The 22,490-nt window shown below is 41.7% G+C and overlaps 2 protein-coding genes across 11 annotated transcripts in view; one reads left to right on the top strand and one right to left on the bottom strand.

The window, feature by feature from the left end:
• The window catches only part of LOC110150686 (cytidine monophosphate-N-acetylneuraminic acid hydroxylase), a 293,016-nt gene that overhangs the window by 27,269 nt on the left and 243,257 nt on the right, over positions 1–22,490 (top strand). For both annotated transcript variants that reach the window (XM_070456245.1, XM_070456243.1), the window contains exon 2: positions 3,346–3,481. The gene's annotated coding sequence lies outside the window, so the exon portion shown is untranslated. The remainder of the gene's footprint in view (positions 1–3,345; positions 3,482–22,490) is intronic.
• The window catches only part of CARMIL1 (capping protein regulator and myosin 1 linker 1), a 303,717-nt gene that overhangs the window by 218,459 nt on the left and 62,768 nt on the right, over positions 1–22,490 (bottom strand). The window lies entirely within an intron of this gene.

Here is a 22,490-nt window from a genome sequence, read left to right as displayed (position 1 = left end):
CCCCTTAGAAGAAATGGAGTAGCCTTCACAGTCAACAAAAGAATCCAAAATGCAGTACTTGGGTGCAATCTCAAAAACGACAGAATGATCTCTGTTCGTTTCCAAGGCAAACCCTTCAATATCACAGTAATGCAAGTCTATGCCCCAATCACGAATGCCAAAGAAGCTGAAGCTGAATGGTTCTATGAAGACCTACAAGACCTTTTAGAACTAACACCAAAAAAAAAAAAAAAAAAAAAGTCCTTTTCATCATAGGAAACTGCAATGCAAAAGTAGGAAGGCAAAAGATACCTGGAGTAACAGGCAAGTTTGGCCCTGGAATACAAAATAAAGCAGGGCAAAGGCTAACAGAGTTTTGCCAAGAGAATGCACTGGTCTTATCAAGCACCCTCTTCCAACAACACAGGAGATGACGCTACACATGGACATCACCAGATGGTCAATACTGAAATCAGATGATTACATATTCTTTGTAGCCGAAGATGGAGAAGCCCTATGCAGTCAGCAAAAATAAGACCAGGAGCTAACTGTGGCTCAGATCATAAACTCCTTATTGCAAAATTCAGACTTAAATTGAACAAAGTAGGGAAAACCACTAGATCATTCAGGTATGATCTAAATCAAATCCCTTACAATTGTACAGTGGAAGTGACAAATAGATTCAAGGGATTAGATCTGATAGAAAGAGTGCCTAAAGAACTATGGACAGAGGTTCATAACATTGTACAGGAGGTAGTGATCAAGAACATCTCCAAGAAAAAGAAATACAAAAAGGCAAAACCGTTGTCTGAGGAGGCCTTACAAATAGCTGAGTAAAGAAGAGAAGTGAAAGATACAGGAGAAAAGGAAAACTATACCCATCTGAATGCAGAGTTCCAAAGAATAACAAAGAGAGATAAGAAAGCCTTCCTCAGTGATCAATGTAAAGGAACAGAGGAAAACAATAGAATAGGAAAAACTAGAAATCTCTTCAAAAAAATTAGAGATACCAAGAGAATATTTCATGCAAAAATAGGCACAATAAAGGACAGAAACAGTATGGACCTAACAGAAGCAGAAGATATTAAGAAGAGGTGGCAAGAATACACAGAAGAACTATACCAAAAAGATCTTCATAACCCAGATAACCATGATGGTGTGATCACTCACCTAAAGCCAGACATCCTGGAATGCAACGTCAAGTGGGCCTTAAGAAGCATCATTATGAACAAAGCTAGTGCAGGTGATGGAATTCCAGCTGAGATTTTTCAAATCCTAAAAGATGATGCTGTGAAAGTGCTGCACTCAATATGCCAGCAAATTTAGAAAACTCAGTAGTGGCCACAGGGCTGGAAAAGGTCAGTTTTCATTACAATCCCAAAGAAGAGCAATGCTAAAGAATGTTCAAACTACCACACAATTGCGCTGAATTCACATGCTAGTAAGTTAATCCTCCAAGCAAGGCTTCAACAGTATGTGAACCAAGACAGAGAAACCAGAGATCAAATTGCCAGCATCCACCGCATCATAGAAAAAGCAAGGGAACCGCAGAAAAACATGTTTCTGCTCCACTGACTATACTAAAACCTTTGACTGTGTGGATCACAACAAACTGTGGAAAATTCTTAAAGACATGGGAATATCAAACCACTTGACCTGCCTCCTGAGAAATCTGTATGCAGGTCAAGAAGCACCAGTCAGAACTGGACATGGAACAAAGACTGATTCCAAATCAGGAAAGGAGTACGTCAAAGCTGTATACTGTCACCCTGCTTATTTAACTTATATGCAGAGTATATCATGCAAAATGCCAGGCTAGATGAAGCACAAGCTAGAATCAAGATGGCCAGGAGAAATATCAGTAACCTCAGATATGCAGATGACACCACTCTAATGGCAGAAAGTGAAGAGGAATTAGCGTCTCTTGATGAAAGTGAAAGAGAGTGAAAAGGCTGGCTTAAAATTCAACATTCAGAAAATTAAGATCATGGCATCCAGTCCCATCACTTCATGGCAAATAGATGGGAAACAGTGAAAACAGTGACAGACTTTCTTATCCTGGGCTACAAAATCACTGCGGATGGTGACTGCAGCCATGAAATTGAAAGATGCTTGCTCCTTGGAAGAAAAGCTATGACAGACCTAGACAGCATATTAAAAAGCAGAGACATTAATTTGCCAACAAAGGTCCATATAGTCAAAGTTACAGTTTTTCCAGTAGTCGTGTACAGATGTGAAATCTGGACAATAAAAAAGACTGAACACTGAAGAATTGATGCCTTCGAACTATGGGGCTGGAGAGGACTCTTGAGAGTCTCTTGCACAGCAAGGACATCAAACCAGTCATTTAGTGATGCCTGCCCCAGTAAATAAACCCTGAATATTCCTTGGAAGGACTGATGCTGAAGCTGAAGCTCCAATACTTGGGCCACCTGATGCAAAGAGCCAACTCACTGGAAAAGATCCTGATGCTGGGAAAGACTGAAGGCAGGAGGAGAAAGGGATGACAGAGGATGAGATGGTTGGATGGCATCACTGACTCAATGAACATAAGTTTGAGCAAACTCCAGGAGATGGTGAAGGACAGCCTCGTATGCTGCAGTCCATGGGGTCACCAAGTGTCAGACAGGACTGAGCAACTGAACAACAACTCTCACCTAGAAAGTACTCAATGAAACCTGGTTCACGGACCAAAACTCTAGTTCAACCCTTAGCTAGTCCTTTAGTCTTTTCACTTCCTACCTGAGAAGAGCCCACAGAGTGGGAGACCTGTCAGACAGATGAATCTCCTAGTGCTCTTACATCCCTCAAAAATTAGGTGCCCACATGACTCCATGAGGATGGTACAAAATACTGAATACCCCTATTTTTCATTCCTGTGAGCAAGCACATCACACAGTTAACAATCATCTTCCATGTTTCTTTAGAATAGCCAGGCCATGCACGTCTTTATCTTTGATGACTGAGCTCATCAAACTACACACGGTCAAAAATAAACACAATTACAGGGGAGTAGGTCTGTTCCAGTCTACTCCATGGGTAACAAAATGACTCTGGCGGGACCTTGGATGCTGAGGTCAAAAGGAACGCTGTCCTCTTCTTTACCTCCTCCCTCCTACCCTCAGTGAGATGAGGGATTAAGTACAACAGAGACACCCAGCTCCCCACTCTGACATGAAAATTCCACAGTTAGAAAAGCATTAAAAAGGTCCCCTCTTGAAGTGATTTCAAGTGTTTAATTATATGCATCATGTAATTATATGCATCCATACTTTATCGCTGTTTTCTAATGAGGTTGGCAAGGAGAGAGACACTCAGCATTCGATTCTTAATTTAATGGGCTTGTTTCTCTGCTTACTGTAACAGCTTGCTGAGAGAGCACTGGAGAGAGAGTCTGCTAAGCTTTAAAAGAGGTGGCCAGGATAAAACAGCTCCCTGTGGACACTACCCATCTGGAAAAGGCCCGAGACTGGAAACACTGTTGGGAAGACGGGCATCCAAGGTGAGCCACATCCTTCAGAGACGGATGAAACTTTGACTGTGACCTTCCCATGTTCTAATAAGATTCTGAGTTTGAAAAACGAGGGGGTGAGTGGGAGGGGGAGCCACAGCTGCTTAAGCTAAAGGCACCTTTCAGTTTCCTTGCAAGTTTCCCAGCAGAGTGGAAGAATCAACACCCGCCGCACAAAGCGCGTCCTTGAGAGGCAGCAGCGCCCCAGGGTGGGGGTCCCAGCCAAAGAAAGTTCTTCCAGTGAAAGAAGTTACTATGAACCCAAGGCCCAGCCCCCTGTAAAGGCGGGAAGTCAGCGGCTCATGTGGGAATGTGCCCCTCCCAGAGTAGCAAGTGAGGAAGCAGTGAGAGGTGGCAGATGGGACGGGGTGAGGGTGGGGGTGAAGCTGCCCCCGGACAGCTGTGAGGTTAACAACTCCTGTGGAAATGGGAGTGTTAAGCATTCGAATAACCGAGAAGCAGCTGTGGTAATTTCTGAAACAACTCGGGGGGGTGGGGGGGTCAAAATACAGCATGATATTCACTGTTAGGTAGATGGCAAGAATGATCCATGGGTTTAGACTAAAACTAAAATCCAAGGCTCTAAGCCCTGCTCTATTGGCATCTAAGCCTGGGGCCCAGCTTTTGGGTAAAACTGGTTGTCATGAGTCCCCCCACCTGAGACTTGCAAAAAGAGTTCTCCAGAACAGGGTCCAAGACATACCCACCCAATAGTTAAATCCCACCTTTCCTGAAGGCCCTGTATGGACACCAGACTTAGGCACTGGAGCCCAAGAATCGGCTCCTAAAAATTCAGATAAACTACGCTACTTGAATTCCTCCACTGTAGCAAAAATAGAAAGAATGTATAATCCTTGTAAGGATTTTTAAAATTCAGCCAAAATAACTAGCAAATAGGACCATATGAAATTTTTCTTGTTAAAATGGCAAAAGAACTAAAACCCTCCTAAAAGAATGCTTTATTATAATTCCTTACTATAAGCCAGTAGCTGTACCATCCCATGTAACATATTGGTCCACACAACATATTTTGGCTGATTAAAAATGTGGGTCAAGAAATGGGAGTCTGGGACAAAAGACAGTGACAGACATATGTGAAATAAGGTTGTAGACATTGCAGAAGTCTCCTTGCTTCCACATCTACATATTTTGAGCATTTCTGAAGGGTGGGCAGAGGACTTAAAAGTAAAACTATAGAATTCACACACTTCAGTGGGAAGATTCACAGATTATCAGACTGTTCTCATGTTCCTGGTTCTGCCACGTCATTTTGCGTCAAATATTCTGTGAGATTATCAAGTCTTGTCTGTTTTGTCTCCACAAACAGACAGCCCACTTTGGTTTCATTGGAAAACCTTGATCTGTATGCAGCTGGTGCTTATTAGGAGATGTTAGCTGTCTGCTCAAGGATCTCAAAGAGTGATGCGCTGAGCTCATTAAACGCAAATAGTCTTATAATTCTGTCTCAACCTTCTCTCTGCAGCTGCCTACTTTTTCTAGGGCAGGGTAATGGAAATGACTTCAAGAAATGGGGAAGGTGTGATTTAAGTAACTCAACTGAGCTTATTTCCCTTGGGGAAAGGACAGCTAGCTGACTAGGCTCAGAAATTAATTAAGTGGCGTCTGACCCCCATTAGTTATTTAAAGTTAGCAATAACTTTACTAACAAAGGGAAGGTGTTCCAGTCAGCTCGAATGAACATCAGGACTCTGTGCTTTCAGCATACTGAATGATTGAACTTCCTGAATTTCCCTCACAGCTGTACTCAGAATTTTCTTTAATGTTCGGCTGACACAGAAAAGTCAGAATCCAGTACATGAAAGGTGGTTTGGGGGTTTCTGTGGATAATGAAGGAAAGTGTGAGTTGTTTGGGAGCCAAGTGTTCACACGTGGGCACCTGTCTCAAAAAAATGAATTACTTTCTTGCTGCCTTAACTCCTCCCTCTCCAACCTTTCTATTCTGATATTTTTTAAACTGAAGTATTGTTGTCTTATAATATTATGTTAGTTTCAGGTGCACAACACAGTAATTCAATGTTTTTATAGATTATACTCCACATATAATTATAAAATACTGATTATGTTCTCTGAGATGGATATTACATACCTGTAACTTATTTAAACCGAGTAGTTTGTACCTCTTCCCCCATCGTGGCCCTCCTGCCAGCCCTCTCCCCTCTGGTAACCACTAATTGGTACCCATGAGTCTGCTTTAATTGATTTCTTTTTCAGATTTTGCATGTAAGTGAAAACACAGTATTAGTATGATCACCTCTAGGTCCATCTATATTGCTGCAAATTTCATCTGCAAATCTATATTGCTGCATTATTTCATTCTTTTTTATAGCCGAGTAATACTGCATTGTGTAGACATACTCTATCTTCTTTATCCATTCATCTGTCAGTGGGCACTTATGTTGCTTCCATATATTGGCAATTGTCAGTAATGCTGTCGTGAACATCGGGGTACATGTAACTTTCCAAATAAGTGTTTCTGCTTTCTCCTAACATTCTTAACTCATACAGGGCCAGGTAACAGGAAGCACCCACACAGCCACACCACAAAGAGCTCCCAGTCCTACAGACACTGGTGGGAGACGGTGTGCTCCCCTAGGAGGCCTTTTCCAGTCGCATTACATCCCCTTTTTGCTCCCCAGCCAGTGCCTGCCTCCAAACTGCTCCCCAAACCACCAGACCTTCATGTGGCCCAGAAGCTTCCAACCCCACCCTACCCTACAGGGTTGCTGTACAAACAACATTGTATTTTTTCAACCACAATATATTTATATAAAGTATCCCTAGAGTAATATTTACTTCCCTGGTGGCTCTGATGGCAAAGCGTCCGCCTACAATGCGGGAGAGCCGGGTTCAATCCCTGGGTCGGGAAGATTCCCTGGAGAAGAAAATGGCAACCCACTCCGGTACTCTTGCCTGGAAAATCCCATGGACGGAGGAGACTGGCAGGCAACAATCCACGAGGTCGGGAAGAGTTGGACACAACTGAGTGACTTCAGTTCAGTTTTAGAGCAATATTTATTTTTTTTCCATTCCTAGAACTAACAGAAACAGCCCCCAAAGAAAAACTGAAACCAAAAGTTTACTTCCATCATGGATTCTCTTTTCACCCAGAAAGCAAAGGCTCTCCACCACTAGACCACACCCCCCAGGTCAAAACAGTGACATAGGCTTCCAGAATGTACAAAAACCCACTTTTGCACAGTAGCAGCCAACATGTGCAAATACTTTCATTGCAAAATTGAAGAGTGTAGCTCACCGAATACATGCTGGAATGCTAATGTGAGTAATTACACAGGTGGTTATGCAAACACTGAACTCAGGCTTCAATTTGGCAGAAGGATAAACACTTCCAGGATAGTTTGCAAGTTTCAATTACCTAGATCGACTGGTTAATTTCCTTTACATCTGCAAGAGCTCCCCCAAAGTCAACCATTTTCCAACAGAAAAGTCACTGCTAGAAACTTGTTCTACATAGGCAAGGAAAGTATACACTTGTACTAAACTGACTCAACATTTTTAAATGAGCATCTTTATCAGGAGCTGACCTGCACAGATATGATTGTTCCTTTGTGTCCTACAACTTAAACAAACCTTTACTCTTGAAAACATGCATCTGAAGAATATCCATTATCTCATATGTGCAGGCACTATTCTATAAGATGCTAGGGATACAGCAATGCACAAAATAGGCAAAAATTCCTGCCTTCAGGAGGCTCATGTTCTACCAGGGGGAAAAGGATACAGTCACATAAATAAGACATAGGACATGTTAGATGGTGATCAAAGTGGGATGGAGAAAAAGTAAGGAGAATGGGGTGGGGTTGGGTGTTATAATTTAAACATCAGGGAGACTACAGGGAAAAGGTAACATTGCTCAGAGACCTAAGGAAGGTTGAGGGAAGGAGCCAAGCCAGGTGTAATTCTGGGGGAAAAAAAACAAGCTTTCCAGGCAGAGAGGGAACAGCGAGTTCAAAGACCCTGAGGAGTATGCTTGGAGAGTTCAATGAGCAAAAATCCACATTTGGCTAACTGTTACATAATTCTGTTTTTTTGGTGTTTGTTTTTTTTTTAAACTGTATGCCACATAGAGATTTCAAAAGACTTCACTGTTTTGGAGTTTTCTCTGAATTGTATATAGCCTCTGACATGACTGTGATTCACAGACATGTATGTGCTGTGCTTCCCTGCATCCCCAGGTGCACTGACAGCTTCTAGTCTGCAGCGAGTTAAATCCCAAGGGCTCTGGGAGTATGTTTAGCACCACAGCAACCAAAGCTGGTACAGCACTCAGAGATGCTGCGGTCAAAGATGCCTTTATATGAACTGAAGGAATGGTGTACAGGAATCTCTACCTTTATCCCCTAAAGTCACCACCATCCTCCTCGTGTGTGCTCTGGGGTCAAGGTAGTGGGAGGTCAGCAAAAAAAAAATCTCCAAAAATGGAGGCAAGCTCAAAACAGAACTGGAGGGAGAAAAAATAACTGATCTCCATACTTCCAAAATAATAGTGTGATCCAATTTTCTTTCTTAAAAAGTACAGATTTTTTTTGAAAAAAAAGAAAAAAGCCTAAGAACTCTTAATTCTGGATACTAAGGAAAGAAAAGGAGAATGCTGTATGTGAAAGAACAGAATGTGAAACCCCAGAGAAAAGGAGAGGAGCCAGGACTAAGGGTCAGGCACACATGGATGCCCTCTGTGGTCCACCAGTCATGCAGCCACGTCAGGGGTTGAGGGTGGGAGCCTGGGAGAAAGCTGGCTATGATCATAAAAGGGGACATCAAGGGATCCTTGGAAGGAAGTTCAGTATCTTGACTGTGATGGTCACATGAATTGTCACACATGATAAAACTGCACAGAACTAAACACACACACAAATGTATGTAAACACTTGGAAATCTAAACAAGATTGCTGATTGTATCAATGTTAATTTCTTCATTGTGAAACTATAACACTGTTATGCAACATGTTATCACTGGAGGAAATGGATGAAAGGAATACAGGGTCTCATTTCTTACAACTGCATATGAACCTACAATTATCTCAAATAAGTGGTTTTTTTAAAAAAAAAATCTCATCACCTTAAAAAAAAAAAGTGGCTGGCATGTTATAAAAACACTCTAAGCGGCATATTGGGCAAGTTATCTGTCATCTATAAACGGGAACTGCAAGTTTCTACTTCTCGATTTAGATTCCAAAAGAAATACTCAACACCATCCTTGAGTGAGCACCCTGTGTGAGGGTTCATCCCATGCAGCTTATCACCACCACCATCTCTGGAATCCAGCCCTCTAAAACCTCACCAGTAACCAAGTGAAATACAGGCACCCTTTACATAACAAAACTTACAGACAGGAATCCATTTACCACACTATTTGAAGAACAGTTTTTCTATTTCTGAATAATAAATACATACACACTAATATAAATGAGCTCTCTGAACTCCCTGGCAATCCAGTGGTTAAGACTCCATGCTTCACTGCAGGGGGCTTGGGTTCAATTCTTGATCAGGAACTAAGATCCCACAGCCAAACCAAAAAGAAAAAACAGAATGAAATAAAAGAGCTCTCTAAAAAGAGAGAAAAATATATTTTCATGGACAAGATTAGCAGTGTCCAAACTGTTCCCTAACCAAGGAACACTAGTCCTCTCCCTCCAGGGACTAATAATGCTATACTTATACTACTGCTACTACTAATGATAAGAATTATAAATTTTCATAATCAAGTAAATTTGGGAAATACTATACACATTTTCCCCTGTGAGAGCGCCAGTTGGGGGAGGGGATTCCCCTTCATCTATCTCATCATTTTCCAAATTTACTTGTTCGCAAAACCATTTTATTATACCTGCTGGCATCCTGAGAGATACTTCTGAGATCTAGAATTATAAAAATCATTCATTACCAGTCAGTTACTCGCTACCCAGTTTCTTTACCCAGTATGTACTTCAGAAGACAAATGGGTGGTTTTTCTACAGCTAGGGCAGTAGTTTTAACTGCATGCAATTGGCTATCAATAAACATTTGCTAAATTAGATCCAATGCAGGAACAATTTCCAGGATGACAACTCTAGGCATAGAAGAAGTAGCAATTCCTATTTTTAAGTCTCAGTTGAGAAAACCAAAGTGCTCCTTTCTAGAAGTTTCTGAAAGCTTCCTAGAAACTTGTCTCCTCCTGAGTGGCAGCTAAAACAGCAGTTTACAATACGGTATCAGAATAAGGAATAAGGTCATGACTAAAAAAATATGTACTCAAAACTCTAGCACCTGAAATTCCATTAGCAGCATATAGGGCCTTTCATACCAAAAATAAAGAAAAGGCTTTAACTGTGATTATTTGTGTGTGACAGAATGAGTTAAATTTGTCATTTCGTGAAGGTGACTTCAGCTGAAATGAATTTCAAATGTCAGAGATTAGGCTTGGATGAGGGCAAGACAAAGGTGAAAAGCCTGAATCCTAGAGAGGGACAGAAGGAGAAAGAGAAAAGGAGGCAGAAATCATTAAAAATGAACTTCATTTAATTCACAGGTTCCTCAGGGCACACATGTCCATGTATAGAAATAACCCATACTCAATTTGGAGAATCATAAACCAACTGGAAAATTAAAGGAATTAATCACAGTAGTTTTTAAAAGAATGAAATTTATCAGAAAAATGAATACGAAACAAACATTACAGTTCCTTAAAAAATACACAGAGCTCTTGAGGAATACATACTTGGAAATTAGCTCAATTATACACATTTCTAGGTAAAGGTTTGGAAAGGCAGAATTTATCATGAACTCCTCACTCCTGGATAAATGTCTCAATCACCAAAGGATAATAAAGTGAACTCACTGAGCATTCCACTCCAAGGCACACTCATGCATTTTAAGAACATTCCCAACATGTCTGAAAACCAAATGGGTTTCAGATAAAACCTCAATTGAACCAAGAGACACTGGCTTCCCAAGAATTCCTGGTCTTCAAGGCTGCCGTGTAGAACTGAGCAATGGTTTAGACATCCCATTGCAGTGAATGATCTTCCCGTTGCAGGAATACGGCTGTCAGGCACATCCACTTCTCAATATGAAGAGGCCAGGTCTAATCATAACACTTCAAATGAACTAAGATGTCAATAGACAGGTGTCCATCTAGCCCTCCACCCTGCAGCATCACACGAACTCCCCTTTCCCCCTGGCTACAATTATTTGAGCAACTTTTGCCTTGGCTGTCTGTCTCTTCTTCTTGACCAAGAAAATAAGATGGCAAAAAAATTAAGTATTTTGGTTAAAAAAAAAAATCTCTTCTAGTAATTGAGCTGGAACTGACATAACAACAACAGAGAAGCATCTATGGTTTTAGCAGAGGTCCCAGTGAGCTCTTTCCGGAACTCAGGACCCCCACAGACTAAACAAATGAGAAAGAAGAAAGTCAATAGAAAATTTCTAAATCTGCCTGCTGAATAACTGAAACCGCTAATGGTCAATGAAAGTTTTCTTACAAGGAGCTCAGGTATCTTTTATACTCTCATGTCTCACTGTAAGATGTTGCTTTCCCGATTTCAAAGGGAGAAAAGTGGTCTTTCCCTCCCCTATTCTTAAACGCAAGAAACACTGATTTCCCTAAATTCCTTTTAACACTATGGAAGGAGGGAAAGCATAGGTACTCTATCCCTAATCCAATGTTCTTTCAATACAATTTTAAACGCTGCGCAGTTTTCAAAATAATGTAAAGGGGAGGACAATGACCCAGGACCGCACTGTGTCACTCTGCTCCCCTGCCCCTCGGGGAGGCTGACTGATGGCTTATCTGGGGGCCCTCGATTGTACATTGATGCACCTCCAAAGTGACAGGCCCTGCCTCACTGCGGCCAAACTGCTCCCATGTAGCCTTAGAGCTGCCTGAGCTCATTTAGGTCAATAAAGCTGGGTTCAAAAACAAGTTAAACTTTTTTCACTTTAAGAAAAAAAAAGTGCTTTTGTTTTTGTAGAAGGCTAAACCATTCAACCAGACTTGCCCAAACCTTCCATTTACGCAGTGGGAAATGCGGTAACAATTGGCCCAAATACCCCTAAGGGACGAGCCAGGCTCAGGGCTTCAGAAATGAGCAAAAGCCTCCAGGAGGGCTTCTGTTCCCCCTCTGTGCACATCAGGGCACTCACGGAAAACGACTCCCACTTCGCTTTCTCTACTCACAGTCAAGGGAAGGCAATCCTGGCATCGGGGTTGGGGGCGGGCGCGGGGAGAAATTAGTATGCCACTGGGGCTCTAAGCCTGCTGGATCAACAGAGCACCTCCTCACCAATTCCAAACACAAACCCACATGCCCGAATGCTGGAGGGAGCCAAGAGGCTGTGTGCCCGCCCCCAGGTCTCGCTCGGTTGAGCACCTTCATGTTTATCTCTGAGCACTGGGCCAGCCTAATGGCCGATGCTTCTGCCTTCCTGGGTCCAGCAGCAAACCTGCCAGGAGGTCCTCCTGGCTGGACAAGAGCTTCAGTGAGCTAAGGAAAGCCAGCAATCCAAGAAGTGCGTGTACGAGAAAGCGGCCTGCCCTGCCACGTGGTTCGGAAACACCAGCTCATTAAAGGCTTCCAGCAGCAGGTCTGAAAGAGGTCAGCAAAATATCAGTGAGCCCAACTCCTTCCGGCTTCCCTTTCTGGTCAGTGTGGGACAGTCATGGCCTTGACAGCATTCACAGGCTTCTGCCCAGCGGGACGGAGCCTTCCCTCTGTGGCACCCAAGAAGCCTGTGACCATGATGCCCAATGCCCACTGTGGCAGAAAAGGACAAGCCATGATCTCAGTGATCAATGCATACCCAACAGAGAACAAACCAAACTGCACGATCATACATCCACAGTGAGCTTCCCGAACTGGGTAAAGCAATCAGTATTCTTGGTCACAATGACCATATCATAAAACTGCCATCCTAAGACATTTCTAAGCACAATGTCAGTATACACGAATTGCATGTGACTCACACATGATTGCTGTTCAGATCATTGGACCTTCCTTGTGTCGTATTTCTTAAACTGCTTATATACTAAGCTTCATTGTTTTGCCATACATTTCCTGGCATTATTTCTCAGAAATGCATGGTACACATTGTCACTATTTGCTAGGGGACCAGCCTTAAACAATTTATGGCTTCTCATTTAAGCAGCTAGAGACTACCCATACCCACCACAGAGATACATCACTTCCTTATAATGACGACTCTGAATGACCCAGCTATCACTGAGGCATATAAATTGGCTCTGTATGTCCCAACTTTACACAGCCTTTGATATGCTTTACAGATAATGTAATATTCAACAGGTAACATATCTCATAAATTTCCTTTTTATTTCTTTTTATTTCTGGCAAATACCCCCCAAAACCAGAAAAATATTTTTCTACATGTCACATTAAAGTAATACCTCTCCTATCTTCATATTGCCTCTTTGTTTCTGCCTAATCTAACCAGAAATGAAAGTACGAGGCAACTATAATGCCTCACCCAGAAGTGAAATTCGTCTTTTATTTCATGGAAGAAAACTCACAACCAACATAACACTGTCTACTGATGTTTTTAAGGCAATAGCCAAGACACAATATAAGTTGTGTTCATAATTTAGTTCAGAAGTGGTTGGCCCATGCATTGAATTAGCGACGTTTTCTTTTAAACCAACACTAATTTTTGTTAATAAAAAGATGTAAGTGATGTCAGGCACTGTTGGTACCCTTGTATGAGAAAACCGGTGAACAAGACAAGTTGGTCCAAGACAGGAGGTTAAAAGCTTACGACCAGCTCAACTTAACTAAAAAGGTTCATCCTGCCCTGGCATAAATCATACAGTATGTGATTTCAAACTCTTGAGATGATCACACCTAGAAATCTGAAGCATTCATAATGTACCAAAAGACGATAAGCCCACCACACCACATCAGTCCATCCCTAGGGAATAAAAGTTGAAATTCTTGTGCCTTTCATTTCACTTACCTGCTACTTGTTAGAAAGGGACTTCAGCTTTAGAAAGTAGTTAGAACTTATTTCATTAACCACATAATTACAGGGTGTTTACCCTGAGCTGGGAAACTTATCCCTACCCAGGATAGACCATAAATCACAGCTTCCCAAAGATTATTAAAGATTAAGTAATTAGAAAAATAAACCATAAATATCTATGTGCTTTCAGATTGTTGTTTTGTGACACACATCTGTGACCTTGAAATTTCAAGGGCTTCCTCAACCGTAAAAAACAAAAAAAAAAACAAACAAACAGACCCTGACAACGACCGCCCCAAGCAGGAAATCCCAATTATCCAATTTCATTTATTTCAGAGGTGACTCATCCTGGGGAAAATTTATCTAACAATTGACGTCCCTCAACCTTTCAAGGGCTGTATTACACAAAAATAATACAAAAGCTTCTAAGCCACAGCCTCCTGATAGATAATCCCACTAAAACTCTCAAGTAAGGCATAAACTCACCTGCAAAGTTAAGAGTTGGAAAAAAAGGCTCCAGTTAAAGGGTCACCTAAGAGAATTCTGTTTTTCCCACCATCATTTACTATAGTCTGCACACACAGAATCCTTCTAAAAGAAGGTCAGCTGGACAGACCACAGATTCCCAGGGTGTCCTTCTGCTAAACACAACTTAATGACTAATTCATGAATTCAAGAAACCACACAAGAGTCTAGTAGCAATAAGGCCAATTAACTCAAAACTCAACAGCACCCAACATCTGTGATTCAGGCCCAGCAAGACAAGGGCAAGGCTGCCAGGGGGCGTTAAGAACTAGGGGGGCTACCATCTGGGATACTGGAGACAGAGAAGTGCCAGGAAAAACAACCCTGTACATCTTGCATGCTGGGACCTTGTGCTCAACTTGGAGAATACTTTTTTTTAGCCGAGGTATTTGGTGAGGTTTATATCGTATTAACTGAGAATACTTGCTGCCCTAAGTATTCCCCATCTTTAAACCAAATCTCTGGCTTTTGAAGGAAAGGCTACCCACCCCAGTATTCTGGCCTGGAGAATTCCATGGACAATCCATGGGGTGACAAAAAGTCAGACATGACTAAGCAACTTTCACTTCACTTCTGGCTTTTCAAATCCCTTCTCTACCTAGATTCCCAGCTAGCAAGTAAAGATAGTACAACAACGTGAGCAAATTCACTGAATGGCTGGCTGGCCCAGCGGTCTCACGGGGAAGTCCGGCCAGAGAAACCTCTTTCCCAAAAACCTGGGTTGGCCAAAAAGTTCATCCTCATTTTTCATAGACGGTGGAAAAACCCCAAACGAACTGTTGGCCAATCTAATATAAGCCTTCATAGGAGCATTTTTTTTTAAATCACTGCATAGTCATTTATTTGTTGAATGATATGGAAAGTGTTAACTACTATCCCAAGAAATAAAACATCAAACAACACAAACTCACTTAGCAATATGAAGAAATTCTGGTACATACTGATTACTTCAAGCACATTATTAATATATTCCACTTGATATGCCAAGAGTAAGCAAGAGTAAGGGGAAATTGACACAATTTCTATGAAAAAGAGATGTTCAAACAGTACTCTGTATTTTGTAGACGGGGACAGCAGCAGGGCAAACAGTAAGTGAACCAACAATGGCACATCTCATCCTACCTCACAGTGAAGGATGCTCAGTGGACAAGATGAAAAAGCTCTGGAGACGTGCTGCATAACCATGTGTCTATACTTAACACCACTTAGCTGTGCATCTCCAGAGAGAACAATAATTTTTATGTGGTTTTTAATCATAATTTTTTGAATCGGAAAAAAAAAATAGTTTCAGCAGAAGCAGCATCCAGCACTGCCCAGAAAGCCAAGGAGGAAAACCAAGATGATAGCAGGAACTGTTAATCTGAAAGGTTTTGAAGCACTTCTTTGCACTGGACAGAAAACAAAGGTATTGAAGGCAGATGCCTGACATCTTGTCCAAGAAAGAGCAAACAAAAGGGGGGGGGGGGGGGAGGAGGTGCTCAAGCCACCAAACGTTCCTTCCTGGGCTCATTCATGGGGTCATGATGGCAGAAGCATCTAGGACATGTGCACTGATTCTGAAGGCCTAGGTAGAAAACCAAACAGCTTAGATAGCCCAGAGGTGACCTCCTCTTACTGACAGCCCTGCCCCCCGGACTCTGGCAAGCAATTGCTCATTTCCATTGCTACTGTATAGCTATAAGATGATAGATTAATATAATAAGAATTGAGGAAAGAGAAGCTACCCATCAGGAATCAGAGGAATCCTGTTACAGAGTGACTTTGATATCCTGGGCAGGACAACCAGAACCCAGATTTGGTGGGAAAAGCCAGGCTCCTGGTGGCCATGAGATACTGCCCGAGATCCAGGTGGGAGAATAGGAAGACCACTTGGAAAGCACCCTCCATACCTACACCTACCAAGAGGTGGTGGCAGGAGGGTTGGCTGGAATCTGTGGATGATTTCAAGTAAATTTCCTGGCCAGTGGCCATACTCCAGTTAATAACAACACTTATACATCATAAAGGAGTCGTTGGTTACAAAGCATTTCTGTATATACTAGCTGAGGAATTTGCATGAAACAAGCCAGTCCACAGCTAATAGAGAGTTACTCTGGCAAGAAGGACTTTGACTTATCATTTGAAAAGTTACTGCCAAGCAAAGCCAATCTGTGGAAAGAAGTGAGAGATTCAAGCCTTTATAGCGCAAGAGACGTGGATGTGAGCCAAAGTATGATTGATTAATGCAGTACCTTTCACCAATTTCAGGGAAAATGCACGCGTACTTAATCAACTCTGTGATCCTATGGACTATAGCCAGGCTCCTCTGTCTATAAGAATTCTCTAGGCAAGAATACTGGAGAGGATTACAGTGCCCTCCTCCAGGGGATCTTCCTGACCCAGGGATAGAACCCCTGTCTCCTGCATTAGCAGGCAGAATTCCCTGGTGGCTCAGACGGTAAAGCATCTGTCTATAATTCAGGAGACCCGCGTTTGATCCCTGGGTTGGGAAGATCCCCTGGAGAAGGAAATGGCAACTAACTCCAGTACTATTGCCTGGAAAATCCCATGGATGGAGGAGGCTGGTAGGCTATACTCCACGGGGTTGCAAAGAGTTGGACATGACATCACTTTCGCTTTCTTTCTTTACCACTAGCGCCACCTGGGAATGCACTATCTTTCATTGATTTAAGGGAAAATAGATAAGCTTAAAAAAAAAAAAAAAACTACGCATTTTTATCTGCAAGCAGGCCACCAACTGGCCTTCTGAGTCCCAAACTCCTAGCTTCTGGGTCCCGATTCCTTAATGAACAAGGGAGAAAAGAACTGAAAACCATGCAAAACTACCAATTCTTCCTGGTACTCTATTCTTCCATTCAGAGTTTCTCTAGCAGTTAATGCCTACAGATGCTCCCAGGGTTATTCACATTCATTTTCCACTAAGGTAAATAAGCTCCATAAGGCATATAATACGAATACGAAGAATTGGAAAACTAAGCCTTACCTAAAGCAAAAACAAAACCACATAGTACTCCTGTGTGTACTTGACAACCACAAAGGGACAGGACCAGATGGAGAACAGCTATGCATTTCTCCAAGGTACGGTTTTGGATATATCACTCTGTCCATTCTCACTTATCCAATTGTCTGGGGTCTTTTATGTAATAATATATACATCCCTTTCTATTGTACCCACATGTCTCCAGCTTCTGTAAAAGTTTAAGGTGTCCAATACTCTCTAAAACAGAGTATCTGTTCATGGCTGGGTTTTCATAAATATTGAACATTAACAACTGGAAAGACTGATCAACTTACAATAAAAAACCTTTGTCACGAGAGGAGTGAATAGAAGAAAACCCAAGTAGAAATGTTTTCTGGTGAATCAATGAAAGTGCCTTTTTCTGATTTGTGGGGCAGCCTCCGCTCAGACAGTAAAGAATCTGTCTACAATGTGGGAGATCTGAATTCGACCCCTGGGTCAGGAAGATCCCCTGGAGAAGGAAATGGCAACCCACTCCAGTATTCCTGCCTGGAGAATTCCATGGACAGAGGAGCTTGGTGAGCTATAGTCCATGAGGTCACAAAGAGTCAGACATGACTGAGCAACTAACACTTACTCCTAGCACACAGAAGTAATAAAATGAGACATTTTTCATACAACCAAGAATAATGAAATAAAACAAAGATAAATATAATTTACTATACTAATACTTATCCTCAATATTATACATGCAAAAAATATTATTCTGCATGTGTTACTCTCCCTAATTTTCACACACTAGGGTGGATCACCATTGTCCCTATTTTACAGGGCAGGGCTTTGAGGCTCAGGAGGTTAAACAATTGACTCAAGGACATAGCAGAGATGCTTGGAATTCCAAAAAGCATCTATCTGACTTCCGACAATGTCACAACACCAGTACAACTAACCAAGCAAGAGTGCAACTTGGTATCCAACTAAATGCAGCAAATATACTGAGGTGAGCAGTGAAGTACACATTTTATTAAAGCCAAGAGTTATGAAAACAATTTACTATTCCATTCTGCCCACACTTATTCTTTGAACTTGACTTCACCAAGGCCTAGAAACTAGGTTGCTCACCCTTCTTCGCCATCCAATACAGCAAAATCTAGAGTCACTACGTCTAACAGGAATTTAACAGGAGTTGTGTCCTTAAGCTTACATTTTCTTTTGGCCACATTTTTTTTAAGTTAAAAAAAAAAAAAAAAGATGAAATTAACAACTTATTTTACTTAACCTAACTATCCAAAACAGTATCATTTAAACAGGTAGACAATATAAAAAGTTATTTGAGACATTTTACATTCTGTCTTTCAGAGTATATCCAAAATTCAGTGTGTATCTTATACTCACAGTGCAATTCAACTCAGACTAGCACATTCCAAGTGCTCTGTTGTTTAGTTGCTAAATCATGCCTGACTCTTTGTGCCCCCATGGACTGCAGCCCACCAGGAGCCCCATATAACACAGCTATCATACTGGGCCAAACAGATATACACCCTTAGAGTTACACACAGCTACAAAACCCCTTTAATAATTGGCCCCATGTTTCTATAACGATCTGAAAAGAGAATGCTCTCCTTGTTTCTATATGTATGTCCTAGGAAGGAGGTGGGATGGAGGGGGAAGAACTGGGAGTTTAGGATCAGCAGATGCCAACTATTATATATAGGGTGGATAAAAAACAAGGCCCTCTGTACAGCATAGGGAGCTATATTCAACATCCTGTGACAAACTATAATATAAAAGAATATGAAAAAAAAAAATATGAAAAATGTATATATATCACTGAATCACTGTACAGCAGGAACTAACACAATGCTATAAATCAACTACATTTCAATAAAATAAAATTTCTATGCAATTCCTAATGAAAATAAACAATAAATTAAAAATAAAGTATATGCTACTAGGGGGGCTTCCCAGCTGGCTCAATGGACAAGGCATCTGCCTGCAATGCAGGAGATGACGGGAGATTTGAGCAATCCCCAGGTCGGGAAGATACCTTGGAGGAAGGCATGGCAACCTCCTCCAGTATTCTTGCCTGGAGAATCCCATGGACAGAAGAACCTTGTAGGTTACAATCCATGGCATCACAAAGAGTCAGACTCAACCAAAGCGACTGAGCACATACGCATGAGTATGCTCCTAATATGAGATTACAGGGCTACCGGACAGGTACTGCTTGAAATTTCACAACTGTAGTTTCCACTTAGTTTTTCTTTTTTAATTATCATCTTATGCAATTGCCGTTCATTCATTTATTTGGCTTCGCTGTCTTATTTGTGGCATGCAGGATCCTTCGTTGCAGCACATGGACCAGTTGTGGCACCTGGGCCTATTTGCTCCGCGGCATGCGGGGTTTAAGTTCCCTGAGCCAGGAATCAGACCTGTCTCCCTTGCATTGCATGGTGGATTCTTAATCACTGGACCTCCAGGGAAGGCCCAGCTGAGTTCTTTAAATAAGTACTTCAAGCTACTTTAACAAAAATGCTCCTGAACAGAACTCTCTACACTGATATGCATCATTAAACCTTAGGAGCTGAGAGCATGTCTGGGGAGAGGGGTCAGGGCCCAAGAGACAGAATCAGAACTGGACCGTCGGCTAGGCTCTGAACTGATCACAAGTCCCTGTGTCAAACGCCCTTGTCCTCAACCACTTAGAGGAGTTCCTGAAGTCATCCTTGTCGAGAAAATAACTAACATCAGGCAACATGAAAGGAAACTACTGGGGCTCCTCTGGTTTCCGACCCAATAAATAACATAAGACCCACACTACAAATGCCACGGGGTCCCTTAATGGACATGCGGGGGCCAGAAGAGTCTGTTCCTGGCTGAGGGCACAGCTCTGAGTCCAGGCCAGGTGAAATGCAACCCCGGCGTTGCCTGGTCACCTGGCTTCTCAGGAGAAGCCACAAAGCTGGATTTTCAGGTTCATCTTCTTTTACCTGGTAGTGACTCATAATAGGTGACCACAGACAGCTAAACAGGAAGTGGGAGCAAATCAGATGTCGTCTCAGGGGACTTGTTTGCAAGCTGTGGTATTTGTGGGACACAAGTAAAGATGCATGTAAACCAAGAGTGGGACTAGACCTCACTGGGTATTTATACTGAACTGTCTTTCTGCCTTCATCTTTGTCATCCTCTGGAGGAGCCAAAACCATGCTTTGCAAGCTCTTAGACCAAAAAAGAGTCCGGCTCCATTTTAGTCTAAGAGGGCAAGACAGGTGATTTAACTGTAACACTCGTCTTGTGGGCACGTAAAGGGCAGGTTTAGCCCAGAGCAATATCAGGAAGGGCACAATCTGAAGTGACTGGAATTACTTGCTCATAGAGAAGGGATGGCTACCTCTCAGGACCACACCATCATCCTAGTCAGTGAATAGACCTCGTGTGGCAGGGGCCAATGATTTGTTAAAAAAAGAAAGAAAAACATCGCTTTTTCTGGAAAACCTATCCATGGAATTCTCCAGGCAAGAATACTGGAGTGGGTAGCCATTCCCTTCTCCAGGGGATCTTCCCAACCCAGGAATCAAACCCGGGTCTCCTGCATTGTATGCGGATTTTTTACCAACTGAGCTACAAGGGAAGCCCTCCTAATCATTAAATGTTGGCAACTAAGTCAAATCATATTCCAGTATTGTATGAGCACAGTTCAGTTCGCAGGGCCACCTCTTTATAATCCCTAGATCAGAACATCTCCAAAGTTTTACCTAGTCCCTTAAACCTGTAATTCTCACAACTTCCCTATAGCTTTAACTTGACTCACTCTCTCCATCCATGTACACTTTGAAAGAGATGCTATTGATTACAGGAGACTAGAAGAAAAATGACTACATGAAACATAGTATCCTGGATTCAATCCTGGAATTAAAGGGCATTGGTGGAAAAACCGGTCAAAATCCACATGAAGTCAGTAGTTAATAGTATTATACCATCATTTAATTTCTTGGCTTTGATGAGTTTACTACAGTCAAAAGTGTTAGTTGTAAAGTCATGACTCTTGGCGGCCCACATGGACTCAGCCCACCAGGCTTCTCTGTCCAGGGAATTCTCCAGGCAAGAATACTGCAGTGGGGAGCTGTTCCCTTCTCCAGGGTCTTTCTGACCCAGATCGAACCCCAGTCTCCTGCATTCAGGCAGATTCTTTACTCTCTGAGCCAAGTAAACTGTTAACGTTAGGGAAAGCAGGGTAAAGGTACATGGGAACTCTCTAAACTATTTTGGTTACTCTTCCATAAACCTAATTTCCAAATAAATTTTTAAAAAACTCATTTTACCCCACCCAAAGTATTAATTTTATATTACATTAATTTCTAAAATGGAATGTTTTTAAACTTGCGAGTAAGCAGAAACAAGAATTGCCTTGAATCTTCACTCTGACAGACTAAGAGAAACCAAAATGCACCAGAAAAGGTTCTGTCCCTTGTTTTATCGTGTATGTGCAGTAGCCAGTGGGGCACAGAATCAATGACTTTTACTAAGATAAAAAATGGCTGAATTTAGGTAATTATCATTAGTTTGATTTGAACTGAGAAAGTTGCCAAATACTCAATAGCTTTTTGGTCTTAGAATACAAATTAACTTGAGGACTGGAGACATTATTACCCAAACAAGAGAGGGTAATAATAATAAATGTAAAGTAATAAGTAAAGTAATAGGTAATAATAATAAAGTAATAAGTAAATAAGTAAAGTAAATAAATAATAAATGTAAAAGTTATGGCATGGAATAATGCAAACTGTGCAACAAAAGGTAGTGACTGGTGTCTCTTGCAAATGAGATTATTAACATAAACAAAGCACAGACTTTCCCATCACCCAGCGTTTGAAGCAACATATTAGGTTACAACATCCTTACGTCATCACATTTCCAACCAGCCCCTCTGAGCCTTTTTTTTGCTTTTGTAATAAGGCAGGATGCCTAGACATAAACAAGCTGATGCATTTTCAATGTATAGATACAGCTGTACCATGAATGGGACGCACTGAAATGAACCAGCATGAAAGGCTGTAGAAACTCTTCTCTAATTTGCAGTCTGTCTGCCATTCCTATTATTATGGTCTTAAATCAATGTGACACATATAGTAAATATACTTAATAGAAGACATGAAATAAAATAATTAGTTTTATTAGTGCTTTGTGGCAAACAGATTTAGAATAACTCTAAGCCACAAGAATGCCCAGGGCAAGAAAGAGTCCTTGTTTAACACATATTACGAGGTTCCACCACAAAGCAACCTATGGGCTCAGTCTTGGGAATAAGCAGTGAGCAGAACAAAGACCTCTGTCCTGTGTCGCTTCTGTTCTAGCAGAAGGGAGAAAAGACAAGGAATGAGGTAAATACAGATTCTGCTAGATGCTGCTGAACGCTAAGGAACAATAAGGTGGAGAAAGGAGACACAGGGTTGCAGGGGTGTTGAAAGCTAAGAGGGGTGGTCAGGAAAGCAGGACAGGCCTCTCAGATAAGTGACATTTGAGGAA

The sequence above is a fragment of the Odocoileus virginianus genome, chromosome 27 (assembly GCF_023699985.2).
Source record: "Odocoileus virginianus isolate 20LAN1187 ecotype Illinois chromosome 27, Ovbor_1.2, whole genome shotgun sequence".
Classification (NCBI taxonomy): Eukaryota; Metazoa; Chordata; class Mammalia; order Artiodactyla; family Cervidae; genus Odocoileus; species Odocoileus virginianus.
This window is presented reverse-complemented; position numbering and strand designations above follow the sequence as displayed.